A 15,960-nucleotide genomic window follows, 5' to 3' on the forward strand; every position below is an offset into this window, starting at 1 on the left:
GAAATGTTTAGAAAAGCAGCATCAGTTATCCTCTGATAGCCTGAAATTTCGATTTTCTCGCTGTCTCTCTCTACTTGAAAACAACAGTGCTTCTAAATACTATGACGTTTTCTCTCAATTGAAGATAAAAATCTACAGTGCCAACTATACAATATGAATATTGATGCATTCTGCCCTTCACGGCCACAAGCCCAGGGGTTAACAGTAATAGTACAATATGTAAGAGAAAGAAAATTGATAAATTAAACATAAGAAAATTCATGTGTGATAAAAGGAAATAGAAGTAAAAACTCAAAATATAATACAGTTATACACACCACAATGTACAAAGAATATCTTGGTGGAAAACTGAAAAGTTAGTAAGCCATCATCATGTCATTTGGTATTGCCGGCTTGTGGCATTAAGACGAGCTTCGAGGAGAAGGATCGGGGACACGAAGTACAATTTAAGGATGCAGCGTCTGTATTTCCTATCACAAGCAAACTTATTAAAATCAGCATCCAAAGACTGGGCACATAAAAGTAGCTGAAAAGGCAGAAACCTGTCGGATAGATGGAGACGGCTGAAATGTGTTGTTATGAACCTCTTGTTATAAACTTATTATGAATGACTTATTACTTGAATGACTTGTTATGAACGTCTTAATTTGCGATTTAAAAAAAAAAAAAAAGTTTCCAAAGACGCCAATGCTGAAAAAAATACTTGCTGATGTTAAATTCTGAATAAAAACCATTTTAGGTTGCAAAATATTAAGATGAATAAAGTAGACATATTTTAATATAATGGTAACGTAATAGATTTTGTCTACAAGTCACTAATAAAAAAGTCAAAGAAACAGAAATTTATGTGCCGATTTTTTTAAAACTTCATGATTTTCAGCAAACAAAAACTCACAACTCACAACTGAAAGCAAAATCCATCCGTTCAAAACATGATGGGACATTACACCAACATTTCTTAATTACTATAGACATTTCTTAATTACAACGGGAGGGGGGTGGTATTTTACGTACCCTGGTTTTCCTTACAACAGGTATCAATACCGTTCGTGTTAGGATTACCAGAGGAGTCCGCCCATAAGTAAAGCCCTCTTGGGCGACAAGCTTTTTGTAAATGAGTTAACGTCATGAAGTTTTATATATTGCTAATATAAATATTAAGAAAACCTTGCTAAAATAAAAGATTCTACCCATTACAGATCCGAAGTTATGAATAGCCAAACTGAAGCCTATTTCCGCCAACGGTCTGTAATATAGTTCAAGTTCCAGTTGGGAGAAAACTTGGCCTTCAGATTCATGAAAAATTGGGAAAACTGTACGAACAAGTGCTATTGATACAACGTATAAACAACGTTCGTAGGTGGCTTGCGCGTTTTAAAGGAGGAGTCACTGATATTGTGACCCGCATGCAAAGTCTGTGTGCATTGATGAAAACAATAGGATGTTTGATCAAAAGATTCAAAATGACACCAATAATTACACAACGGTGTAATTATTGTCCTGTCTAAGAGAAGTGTATTAACCATTTTAGGCACATTAGATTATAAAAACATATGATGCAAATGAGTCTCCAAGTTGTTAAAAATAGAAATGAAATTCTGAAGCAGGAGATTTGTGAAACTCGGTTGCAAGAAAACGCAAAAAATTTCAAAGGGATAGTTTTAAAAGCGTGATAACAGGTGTGATGTATCCTTAATCTTTCAATATGACTCTTATTGTAAACACCATTATATGGAATGGACATATCCATTATCTCCAGTGAATAGAAAACAAAATCGAATTGCCAGATTATGACAAAAATTATGAGCACAGTGTGTCATGAGAGAGAGAGAGATATGAAAACCCAATTTTGATTAATAATTTGGAACCGAGTGCGACCTCTATGCAGATTGTAGCAAAATTCTGAAAACTCTGGGCAACACTTGATAAACTTAAGAGGGTTATAAAAATAAAAAAAAGCAAGGATGTAACAGGCCAAAATATCACATTATATCGTGATAATGCCAGTTCACACATCACTCAAATGGCTCAGATGAAAATTGCTGACCAGAGTTTTCAGAATTTTACTACAATCTGCATAGGGTCGTACTTGGTTCAGTCTCATTTTGTTTTTTTTTTTATTTGAACGTGAAGGCATATTTTCTTGGAAAACACTTTTTCAGTGATGAGAGAGTTGAAAAAGAAAGAAGTGGCAGGTTGGCTTTAACAACATGGTATATCCTTTTACCATAGTGAATATGTGGAAAGAAGAGAAAAGTACTAGCGTTCGTTTAATAAATGCTATAAATTTAAACTTTGTTGTTTTTAGGGTTCGTAGTCTAACGAAGGACCCCTATAATGTCACTCGGTTGTCTGTCTGTCCGTCCGTCTGTCACAGCATTGTATCTCTAGAACCACTCAATGTGGGCTAATATAACACCATATTGATTGTTGTTGACAAAAATTTGTCTGAGAAATGGGGGAGGGGTAAATGTGAGGGGACAACCTATAGCAATTATACACCATCATAAAGAGCTCAACGAGTAGGTGTAAAATATACTTTTAAATTAAAAATGGCGGCGCTAGACAGTAAAATTGAGTAATGTTGGTGTTCCCCCCTCTATTTCGGTCGCTAAAGGAGCTACAAATTTAAAAATCACAGCCAGAGTAAAATTCGTAGCCTACTGAGTACCTGGTCTCCCTTCACGGGCTCAAGTGTGGGCAACGTTGGGCCTCAGTGGGGTCCAGCGGCTAAATGGCCACAGGAACAACAGTACACAATTACATGGTCCCCGCACTTTTAAATCTCTGGCCTCCCCTGCAAACTGGTACATCTACAATGAAAGCAACGCGGAGATGGGGGAAACCCCTGGTGCCGTTTGACCTCAACACACTTTAAACTTAGCTAAGCGTTATTCGAAGCTTATCAAGGGAAAACTATTCCGATTGAAATCTATCATTTACTTTGAGTTAAAATTAAAGAAACAATTTTTTATTGCGCTTCGATAGAGCGCTTCTTTGTACTAAGTAACTCTCCTTGGGTGACAAAAATGTTGCTAAATAGTTAGTTAATAATTCTATAAAGGTCATTTATAAATTTTACGAGGAGAATTATTTTTTAACAATTTTCAAAGCTGGAGTTGTCCCGGCAAGAAGCTACTCAGAGAGCAAGTGTTTAGGCGACGGTGGTGGGGAGGAGCCTGCGCGGAGTCTTGCACGGCCCTCACCTGCCAGTCGCTTCTCCCCCAAGACTTTAATCGCTTCTCCAAGAAGAAGTTTCAGTCGTTTCTCCCACCCTTGTCATTCACCACTGGAAAGACTCAAACATTTACCCCTAAAACTGGAAAGACTCAAACATTTACCTCTAAAACTGGAAAGACTCAAACATTTACCCCTAAAACTGAGGAACTAGAAACTTTTTTCAGGTACCATAAAGCTCTCTATTTGAGATACTACGCTAACGACCATTCGTGACTATCGATCCTTCATGCTGAGTGCCCGGCACTCAGTAGTTGACCGATTTATTATACTTTTGTGAGCAAAGCGGCATTCTTTGTGGACTGACTTTTGTATTTTATTGTTTATCTTACATGAATATCCACTTTTTCGAGTGGACCGTCTAGCCTAGGCAATCCTAGACAAAACAATCCGCCTAACCTAGACAATTTTTCTTTTCCCAGCAGGGATAGGAAGATGATTATCCATTTATGTAAGGCAATGATTAGGCTACAATAGGCTACAATCCTTAATCCTGTAAATTTCTCGGGTCGAGCACGAATGTATTCTTGTTTATTGTACATGTGTTTCTCTCACCTTTGTCTGTAAATATTCACACCCTTCTGGCACTGAGCTGTCCCGGGATGACCCAAAGTTCTTTGAGAAATAAATTGATCTTATTAACAATAATAATTTACTATAAACATGACAAAATGGCCTTGAAGAATGATTAACAAGGCTACTTCACTGTCATCAGAGAGTACTTAATTATAGACGTCATTCATCGTATACATAAGAAACGAACCATTATACTGTCAGGGGCTCTCTTTTTGTCTCTCTCTCTCTCTCTCTCTCTCTCTCTCTCTCTCTCTCTCTGTGGTTTCTCTCTTTCTGTTTATTCCCCTCGACTTATGGCCGTATTACTTTTCCTATGATAATTGTTCTAAATAAGATGATCGTCAGGCTAGGACAAAATCCGTGCTCTCGACAAATTAAAGGCTGTTCTATCAATTAACTGCTGCGACAGCAGATTCGCGTTGTGTTAGGTCGGACAATCACAACGTGTCAACCCGTTCGTATTTATCGACTGGTGTATGAGAAATATGGGCAGAGAGAATGTGACATTGTGCAACACAACTTTAATTATAACAAAAGAAAATACATTCCATCTAGTGGGTTGTGTAAAATTAAATTATGTATATATATATATATTTCTTCAAGGTTTCATAACAACAATATTACATTGGCAAAAACATCTTTATAACATACTGGATTCTGGTATCACTGGAGGTATCCCTTCAATAGACTTATTGTTTGGCTCTGGTTTAACAAGCTACAGCATTCACAAAACATTTCAATTCACAAAACACGTCAACCTAGAACAGAACGGTTGGGAACAGAAAAACCTTAGGCAAAGTGCTTTTGATGTGCCCATCACTTTAGACCATCTTACATCTTCTAATGTGAATAGGCTCACTCCCTCCCGTTTCTTATTCCCACAGCACCTTGCTGTAAGATTCTGTGTACCAACTACCAGAGGAGAAATTCCCTTTCATTGTTAAATTGACAAAGATTAAATATTTAGGAAGGAAGCATTAAAATGGTATCTGTTTGTGTTATGTTCTCGAGGTTTACTTTCACACGAATGAGGTAATGGCTTACCAGTTAGATCTCATGCTTCAAGACAGATTGTGAGACCTCCTCCCTCTGGAAGAAACTAAGGCGCGGTCTTCTGAGCCATCTTTCCTTTGTCTCAGCTTCTCCTCGGCCGTTCTTAAGGCTGGAGCGATACACGACTGCAGAACCTTCCCTTCACATCGTTAGGACCCTGGACGTTCGACGACGAGACGCTCCACTCTCCTGCCAGTCTCTGTTGGAAAAGCTAAAAGGTCTCTCCTTCTCCCTTTGCTTCTTGGTGCCTCCCAGAACCCTTTGTATACTAACATTATCTTGTTCTACGTCACGGTGATAGAATCATCCAAGAATATCCATTTTGCAGGGACACTACTATTTTTGGTAATCGTCCAACGAGAAACAACTAAACATCCCGCCTACGCTGTAGCAATAAAAGCCCTTTTTAGTACCATTGTGGGCGTGAGAACTGAGATGATCTCCTCTCTTTTCGCTCTGTTGGTGATAGGCCAACGAAAGAGAACTAGGGCGCGGGATTTTGCAATATCTGACCATACACTCTCTCTCCCTGGAAAATTAGTTTCTCTTCCCTTATTGTATTAAACGCAAGTTCCAAGTGAATAGCGTTTTATAATTTTATCTTAAAGATTCCCGAGATACGATTTTAACAATAAAATAGTTGATTTTGGGTAGACCGAAGAGTTTTAAAGAAGGATGGTTTTAATAATTAAAAATATCCTAGACATTGTATTAGCTATTTATTAGTTAATTAATTCTGCCTGATTATTGAGAGATCCCGAAACTCTCAATCTCCCAGTCTACGTCTTGGGGTTCGGACAGCCAAATGATCTTCTTACCCAAACCAGTTAGAAAACGTGTTGGTTGGAATTCTGTCAATGAATCAAAGATCTTTTATAGTTATTTTTTCACGAAGAAATTGACTTTGTGGGACTCAGGGGAGGATTGCATGTTTTTTTGCGAGGAAATTTGGGTTGTAGGGTTCCAGCAAATATGCAAATAAGAATACACACAATTTGCAATAAAATATGCTGTCACCACATAACTCTCGTTGCTTTGGCGCCAAACCCACACAAAATTAGGTTATGTAAATTGCGTTTAGGGTGGGATAAGTAGAAACGTTTTCGTTTCCCCCAGTTAGATTTTATAGTTAAAAGCAATAAAAAATTACGAACTATACCGTGGTTCCAAACATCTGTTCATTTTTGTTAAACATTAATTATTAACAATTTTGCAAAAAGTTTTGAATAAAAATTTAAAACAACTGTGCTACAAACAACGAAGCAGCAGAGGAATAATAATATATGCGCTTAGTTTTAAGACATAGGAAGTCTTTTTAAAATGGATTTTTGTCTCTAACTGCACAATGACAACCAAGCAATAATACATAGAACTGGGTTGTTTTGTGTTACACTTTAAAAGAGTAGAAAAGTTATTCGGCTTACAAATTTGAAAAATTTTGTAAAATTTTTGACATTCTACTTTAATAAAAAGGAGTGTAGATGAATTTTAGTAGAAGAAAATGATATCTGTCGGAAAATGCAAATAGTCATAATTCATTCTTGAGAAAAAATTAGGCTCAGAAAGAAGTGAATATATTTCGTTTGTTTTTCGAAGCTATGAAAATTTGTACTAAATTTCTGCTGAAAATTACTAACTTCATACAAACTCACTCTTCCGTAATGAACTGTGCTGTTTCAATTCTGTTGTATACACAACAAAAGAAATGGATCAGTTTCTTTCTCTCTGATAGTTATCCAAAAATCCTGAGTTGACCCTAGCGTGTGCAATGGAGGCGCCTGATCCTAAGATGGGAAGGAGTAGGTGTGTTCTTGACAAAAACGAAATGGTGTTGGGTTCTAATTGAATTCTGTATAGCAGATGTGCTCATTCGCGTCAATTATATTAAGTCTTGTTTGGTGTGATTTTATTGAGTAAATTATGAAAAACTGCATTTGAATTTAGTTCTGAAGTTAAAGATGCTTATTCGTTGCCAAATTGCATTAAAAAAGAAGAAATCATTGAAACATTCTCTCTATCTGTTTTTCATGGTGTTAGCCAGTGTTTCGGGTAAATAAATTTTATTATTTGTAGAAGAAAATGATTCAAGAAAGCAAACTTCTACAGCACCAGTCCTCACAAAAATGCCAACGTTTCCCATTTCAACTGTACATCACTTATAACAATTTATCTAGTTCTTCATTGAGTATACAAAAAAGCTGTATACTCAATGAAGTCATTGAATATACTCATTGAGTATACAGCATAGTTGTATACTCAATGTAACTGTTCCATTGAGTATACAACATAGTTGTATACTCAATCCAATGAATGTTTTAAACACTTCAATCAGATCTCCTCGCAGGTTTCTAGTCTCCAGAGACTGCAATTTTTAAAACTGAAGATCTTTTTTGTTTTTACCTTTCTGAAATGAGGCTTCTATACTTTTATGCAGTAGTCAAGTTGTAGCCTAATGGATAATCATCTTCTCTTATGCAAATGGATAATCATCTTCTCTTATACAAATGGCTAATCATCTTCCTATTCCTGGTGGGAAAAAATTCTGTTTAATGAAAAATCTCATGAGTTGTCCTGCCAGTTTGTCCACATTGCTCAAAAAACTTCATATCTGACTGCACTGTTATCCCAAAGTCTTTATATTCTCCACTGCCCTGAGTGTGGTCGTTGCTATACTTGGAAACAACTTCCTAAAAGATCAAAAGGCAGAAAAGAACGATTAAGAACAGTAAATATCACAAAAAGTGAAACACCTTCTTCACTCAGCTGACGAACGAGGACTTGTTATCTTTTCCTCCATAACAGAGATGTTTCTAAGAACTCAATATCCATTTTTTTTTTTCAGAACTATACGTTCTGCTATATATTTCATGGAAACAAAACAAAGTCTTTGTCAAATACAAATAGAATAGAATAAAATAAATAAATAAATAAAAGAAAAGTAGTCAGTCATGTTCAGGAGCAGGTGAAAATCATCGATTCATTATCTGGTAGCATTTCTTGAGGATTTCCTTCCTGTAGAGCTTGTTTTCACAGAACCTATCAGTGTGTACCCTAAATTTATTGAAGATCCGTAGACAATTGGCTGGAAACATGTTCCTCAGCGAATCAATGCTTGACAGCGTAAGACGCAGAGGGAGACAGGAGTCGGGATGCTCCCCTTTTGCCCTCTTCGGGTCAGAGAATAATGTGGATACTGATGGAATATCAATTCGCCTCGTTATAAGCCGTGCAAGCGTGAGGACATTTTTTGTCATGATGATATGTCTCCAGGGAGTGGTGCCCAGATTTGCTTGTAGGATCGATCTGAATTTAGTTTGGGGGTGGCCTATCACCCTGTTCATCCATTTCAGCAACCAGTACTCTAAACACAGATACTTGTGAAGGTTCATAGTGTGCATAGTGTTAGGGTCAGGCGCCACCTGTGATTTCTCACATCTGCTCCATATGTATGCTGTGAAGAAATACAGTACTACTGTAAATGCCAGAAAAGTGTTGTCTGGTCTGTTGTATATGACATATTGCGTTAGGTTCTGTTGGGTGTCCTGGCATTTGGCTGCAGGGCCCCTGATGGGACCCCATGTTGCCCGCACACACCACTAGGAGGTAGCCACGTTACCCTTTATTCTCTGGCTGGTATTCGCCAGAGTCGCCTCAGCGTCCTGGACGACGACCAAGTTAAAAAAAAATGAAGAGACGGCCTGGGGAACAAGAGCAAAGGATGTCTGAATGTGGGAAAAAAGCTAAAGTGGACAGATAGAGAAGGCAGTCCACCCGAGTAAGGCGAAATAGAGGTTGGGGAGAGGGATCAAAAGTCACAGGGGCAGACGCCACTGTTTGAGTGCCAAAGGCCAAGCACTCTCTGGTAGTCGGTATTCCAGGGAGTGCCAGCACAGTATTTTAATCTTCAGTACAATCATTTGTCTTTCTCTTTTATCAGTTGTGAAAATTCTATCCGATCCCAGTTTGTGTTTCCACTTGAGGGTCGTTGTGCTGAGCAGCTCTAAAGTTCAGCAAGCTTTGCCCGTCTGATGGTAAAGAGAGCTTGCGCTTAACTTGTAAGGCACCATGACAAGACACCATGAGCTACTCTTGTAGCTCATGGTGTCTTGTCAATGATATAAAGCAATTTTTCTAGGAGAGGCAAAGAGGTGATTATTCCCTTGTATAATGCAATGGTCAGGACACACCTTGAGTACTGTATACAGGTCTGGAGGCCTAATTTTAAGAAGAATGTAGAGCTGCTGGAACACGTACAGAGAAGATCACCAAGATTAGTGAATGGACCAAAGGGTTTCTCTTACGAAGAAAGGCTTAAATTTTGCAAATTACAGTATCTGGAGACTAGGCACCTGCGAGGTGATATGATTGAGTTGTAAAAAGCCTTGAATGGTTTGAACCATCTCAGTGCTGATGGGATTCTTTCTCTTGCTCAGAATAATAGCCCGAGAGGGCATAAATTCAAATTGAGGAAAGACGGTTGTAGGATTGATGTGCGGAAGTTTGCCTTTAGCAAGTGTGCGGTTGATTGGTGGAACAAACTTTCATCTGTCGTTTTAGAAGTTGATAACTTAAATAGATTCAAGGCTGAACTAGACAAACATTTGGAGCGAGTGGATGGGTGAAATGAGAAGGGTTTTTATTTTTTTTTTGCTGATACTATATAAACTTGCTTTCTTGCATCATGTGCCTTTATTAGTGCTAATGCTAATACTTCCATACAGTGAAATACAATATACTCATCATCGTCATCATCATCCCAAGGTTCTCTGTCATATGCAGATCCACGAATAAACTAAACGTATTCGGGGAGAATGAAATAGATGCAAAGAAGGAGCGTGTCTAAAAATGTATAGACAATAGAAGGTATAATAGGAATAACCAGACTGAGTCATGACAAATCGATCAGAGAACACATGCAATTTACAGGGATAATACATATGGGGCAATGTGGTCTATATCGCTGATGCGCCTAAAATCTTATAAAAACAAGAACAAATTCGGCCGTTGTAATGTGACTAATAAGAAAGAATGAGGCATCGTACTAATAAATAATTTAAAAGGGATAAGAAATAACGTACTTGGGCAGATTGATTAGTGGTGTTTTATTAACTTACAAAGTTATTTGGAATTGAATTATTTGTAAGAAAAATTGTGTTTGATGTGATATGAGTTAAGACAAGATTTTTAATTTAAGGCTATATTTTGGCTACCGCCTCAAATTTCGTGGAAGTTTCACTAGCGAACAGGTTAGTGCCATAGCATCATGTTTGTACATATTGAAATATCGAAATAGATAAATTGGCATCGTTTTAATTATATCTACACCTGGCCATTCCCATGGTAAAGTGTAAAGTGTGTTTGTTGTCTGACGGCACCGGGGGTACCCCCATCTCTGCGTTGTATTCTTTGTAAATGACACAAAACTCTGTGAAGGCCAAAGATTTAAAAATTGTGTGGGGAGTGGCTTGTTGTGTAGTGTTATGTTCTGTTGTTTCTCTGACCATTTAGCCGTTGGACCCCCGTTGGACCCAGTTGCCCACACTTTGCCACGAGGAGGCAGGTCAGTCACCCAGTAGATTATTTAAGTACTCTGGCAGGCTTCACCACCTAATTTCCAATGAATTCAGTGGCAAGACCTATATATATATATATATATATATATAAGGGGGAGCGCTTGAACATTAGAATTTGGAAAGGCCGAAAGAGGTTTACGAGAAAGCAGTTGAATTTTTTGACGCTGATTAAAATTTGGCGGCATTATTATGGGTGTACTCAGTCGGTTTAGTTAGAGTAGGGAGGAGACTGGAGACTGAAGACTGGGGGGAAACAGATAGAAGGATGGGGACAATAGAGTAGGCATCCCCAAAGAGGTCAGTGGAGCAAGCCCCCAGCAGGGGAAGTATGAGGAAGGCAGAGAGGGAAGAGGACAGAGACTCGTCTCCTCCCTCCCCTGCCCAGGATTGGGTTTTAAAGGGAACCGGTTAAGTTAAGTTCGCCAAATGGCGTGTTGGCAGCAATACTACAATATGTATTCATCGGTGATGGTTGTTAAGTCATGTCTTGTCGAATCCGGTAGGAAGGTCAAACTACCCATCCCCATCTCTGGGGGTGGGATATGTTAGCTGGTAGTATGGAACCCACCAGGCGAGGGGGGGGGGAGAGACACCCATTTACTTCATTCATAATCAGCATTTTCACTCTACTTGCATTCTGTTCTTATTCTTTTTTTTATAGTTTAGATATATATATATATATTTTTTTTTTTTTTTTGTTAGGTTATACAGTATATATATTTTTCCCACTTACTCATTCATCTCTTTCTCCACACCAGTGGGGGTGCAATGGTGTGCAACGTAATTTAAATACTAATGCTTAATAACTAAGCTAAATAAGAAAGAATATAAAAGATTAAAAGTAGGGTTAGTGTGAACTTAATTTTAACATTTATGGTTTGAGTTCTTTTTCTCACACACACTCTCATTGATTCTTCTCGCTTTCATTTCATTTGTTCGACTCTTGCTTTCTGCACTGCCCTCTCTGGACACTGCAACTTACTATTATTCTTCCGTTGTGGTGCAAAACTAGTCACAAGTTTTTTGCAGGCCAGGGAAGAATGCAGTGTTTGTGTTGTTAGTAAATGTTTATTAGTATATTTAAATTGGTGTGAGTTGTTATTAACTTTGTATTCTTTCATCCATTTATATTTGCTCTTCCACTCATTGCCATTCACCATAACACTCATTCACTCTCTTGCCCTCTTGCTGGGTCCGTCTTTCTTGCACCAAGACTGATTATACCATTATTCCTAATTCACTCTTTCATTCAGTGACCAGCCTATGCATTCTGTTTTTCATTCTACATTGCATCCCCTTGCTACCAGCTTACTAGTATTTTACAGCTAATCTCTCTTCTCTGGCTGCCTTTACATCTCCCTCCCCGACGTGGTTACTTATTGGGTGTGGGGGCCCAGGTTCCTACTCATGGCAGGGTAGTCCTGGGTGGTACCCAGGACTACCCAAGTCAACCCGGTTTTGTCATGTCAGGGCGAAGAATACTGCTGTTCTGACAGTTATTAGGTCTTCGTCTGGGCGTGTTTGGAGACGTGGACGATTTTAACTATTGATTATTATTTAATTGTTGGGGGGCTGAATTGCCATTCTTTGGATAGTTCTGCGCATTTCAAATACCTTCTGCGTGAAGGTTGTAAAGGCTTTATAATTTTACTCTTCTATAATGAATAGATGTTCCTATCCCCTTGGAAGGGGACCAATCTTTGCTATTAGCTCTGTTCTTGGGATGTCATAAATTATACATTCATATAGAATGTGTGCCCAGTCTTCACTCTCGCCACAGGTGCAATTTGGGTCATCAGTCAGTCTTAAGGAGGTTAGTTTTTCCTTTAGCGAGCCGTGACCTGTCATTATGAATGTTGTAAAAAGTCAAGGGGAACACCACTTAGGTGGCTTTGTGCTGAAACCTTTTGGTAACTAGACCTCTCGTTTCTATCTCCCATTTTGTTTGCCGTAGCTCATGGAGCTTTGTGGCTATTCTTTTTCTTTCAGTCTGAATGGTGTTGGCTGCTATGTCAAGAGCTATCCTCAGAAAATCTGTGGGTATGCCCTTTTTAAGTCTATAATACAAGCCACCTTTGGCTATTTCCAGGTAAAGTGGGAGAGCTACGGCAAGCAACTGTAGCGCAGGTGTGCTCACGGTGCGACATGCTCTGGTAATGGTGAGTATTGTCCTTTGTATCGATTCTAACTTATCCCTGTTTTTTACTATGGCCGAGCGGGTGAACCACGCACCGGCTCCATATAACTGGTAGGAACATTGCACGGTATATGATTCCCAGGGTCTTTTTTTTGAGCCCACAGTCTGATCGACTGATTCTGGCGATCATACTTGCATAATTCTCACTTTCTTCACCAAGTAGGTCAAATGGGGATAAAAAGTTAATTTAGAATCAAAGACCACTCCAAGATATTTTAGTTCTGTAACTATTTTTATAGTAGTTCTGTTAATTTTAATTTGTGGACGTCTTCTTATGTCCAAATTGACTTTTAGAATTATCTGTTTTGTTTTTTCAGGCGATATTTTGAGCGTGTGCATTTATGCTCACTCCTGCAGCTGCAAGAGGGCAGTATTTGATCTTTGCTCTACAACCACTTGCGTATTATCTTTTACAAGAAAAATCATATCACCTGCAAAGGTCAGGCTTTCCACAGGGCCCAGGTCCAAGTCCATTCCCATGGTAGTGCAATGCCATCGAATTACTATGGGAATGGCCAGGCGTAGAAACGGGAACAGTGCAAGTTCATATGGACAGGAAAACGCCTTTGGCAAACATAATTGATTTGATGGGTCACAGGTTACTGATTAATTACTCTGGAGTTCAGAAAGTTTGTTTGCCTGTGAAGGTAAAGACCAGTTGGGAACAGAATGCCAAAAATTACGTTGTTTTAACTGTAATGGTACTGATCATATTACGACCAACTGCCCTAATAATTGTAAAAAATGCAGAGTTTCTATGCATAAATTTTTCAATGCCCTGAGCGCAAGTTTGCCTAAAGATTTGCTGGGAGTAGTGCAGCAGACCAAATACGGAGGATGCGGAAAGGTCAGGGAATGACCAACGCATATCTCCGGAGTAATATGGCCTTAGTTGCTAATGCTCCTAAAAAAAAAAAAAAAAAAAAAACTAGTGCAGCAGAAATCGAGTGAATCGCTGAAAGGAAAACATATGCCTAATGATGAAAATACGAGAAATATAGTAGTTCAGAGGGGTGAGACACAGGTAAAAAAAGTTACTCCAAAAATTCTTAAAACTCGAGGAGAACCGGTTTTTCTTTGGAATGAAAACGAGGAAGGTGAGGTAAAAATATGCAGTTCGACTGGGGAGATTTCATTATTTATAATGTTAGAAATAACATGGGTGGAGATCTTACCTTATTACTCAGCAATAACAAGTTAAAAAATTAAATGCAGATCATAGGAATATCTTAGCAGCAGTTCTAGTAAAGTTCTGCTCATAAGGTCAGGAATAACATTATGACGTTAATTGTACAGAGTCCGAGAGCGGTTAATAAACAAAGATGAACATTGGTTTCTACAAGAAACCCATTTTGCAAATTTAGCAGACGTCCAGCAGTTTAAAAAAAGATACCGTTTGTTAGGATTTTGGAGCTTTGGAACTAATCGTTCGGCAGGGGTGGGAATAGTCGTTCCTCCAATTTTAGGGACTACACGGCTCGCAGGTTATTACAGAACGTGGGTTGTAGCAGTAGATTGGATTTATGGGGAACGCACAATTAGATTAATCAGTGTCTATAGTTCAAATTTCACTTTGGGAAGGAGAACTTTTTCAAGGACTGGTTAACTATTGAGGGAGGCAACAGCAGAAGTAAAAGCGGTTATTGACGAAATAATATTGGAAGAACAGAAAGAAAAGGCGCTCAAGATGGGACAAAATACAGCTTAGATTTAGGGAGGCTGATATTCCTTTAGCTGCATTTTACCAAAGAAGACCAAGGATACATAATATAGTCGAAACGGTTCAGAAAATCAAAGACGATGGCAACATATTCATCAAAGTCCACCAGTGTGAATAGTTTTGTAAATTACTATGAAAAAGAACTTGCTTGCAGGAAAAAGGAAGTGACGACTGCAGTTAGACGATTGGACCATTCACACCCGAGCAGAAAGCATTACAGGACAGGGAAATGATTAAGGGTGATCTAACTGTGGCACTAAAATCATGGAAATTACGACGCGTGCCGAACCGGATGGTTTGGAGGTTGAATTTTCTAAGAAATTTTGGAACTCGTTAGCCTCTATTTTTCTAGCTGTTTTTAACAATTTTATTAAGGAAGGGATTGTACCCGAAGAATTTTTAAAGGTATACACGAGTACTAATTTCATTCTGAAGCATGGATGGGATTTGACGCAATTTGGTAACTGGAGACCTATAACGTTGGTTAATTCTGACTACGAAATATTTGAAAAAAGATTTTGGCAGCCAAGTTAAAACACAATGTAACCCAGGTAGCTGTTATACAAAGTGCTACGGTATACCGGGAAGGCGGATAGAATATAACCTTTGGCTATATTAGAATATCTGAAACGAATGGGTTATAATTTGGGGTTTTTCATTTTCGCAACTACTTTTTCCTCTATACTTAAGGCTACGAATATAGGATCTAATTTGTTTACAGTCCTGAGAATTTTTATATGCACTTAGTAGTATAAGACTTCTGATAAATGGGAAAATTTATAAAACATTAAAATTGATAGGCGTGGCTTCAACGCCTCTACTGGACACTGTTTAACTTAGAAAATACAGCAAAGCCAAATTTAGGAAACCATAATGCGCAGTTAATTTTTAAAAATCTAAAGATTAGCGGAAACTACCCGTCGTGTACTGATGTTTCGTGGAGAGTGGGTTACCGAAATACATCAGTGACCGACATCACGTATCAATTCAGTCAAGACAGGTAACAGATTACGCAAATTTTTTACTGAAACAGTGCACCGTTTATTTTATTACTATCGATTCGCGCAGGAAGTTTGGAAAAGAATTTGTAGGTTTTTGAAAATAAGACAGTTCACTCTGGCGGAGGTCATTTACTTCCAATTTGATCATCCCTTGGGCAAGAAAAAAAATGTTCACTACATGTTTTAAACGGAAAAGGTTTGGGAATTTAATGGGACGTCTTTGGGACTTGAAACAAAATATGTCTGCTTCCATGCAAAGCCCTTTACTCGTGAAAAAATGGGTGGTGGTATTCGCAGAGAATAAGTAATATTAGTCTTCTCCATTAATGAAGCGTTATTTATTCGAGATAGTTTAATACCATGGCAACTATTTGTGATAGTTTTTACAATATGAGATATAATTAAAATTATGTAAACTTATCTACTTCGGTAGTTCACTAGGGACAAACACGATGCAATGGAATTAATCTGTTCGTTTTTTTTTTTTTTATTAAGCGTTAGTGAAGAAACGAAAGGTAAAAATATCACTGAAATTTAAATTAAGAAGGAAATTGATAATTTAATTATAATGACTACAAATTATTACGTATCCATATAAATAGT

This window comes from Mastigoproctus giganteus, chromosome 2, assembly GCF_048544385.1.
Source record: "Mastigoproctus giganteus isolate SK-2022 chromosome 2, ASM4854438v1, whole genome shotgun sequence".
Taxonomy (NCBI): Eukaryota; Metazoa; Arthropoda; class Arachnida; order Uropygi; family Thelyphonidae; genus Mastigoproctus; species Mastigoproctus giganteus.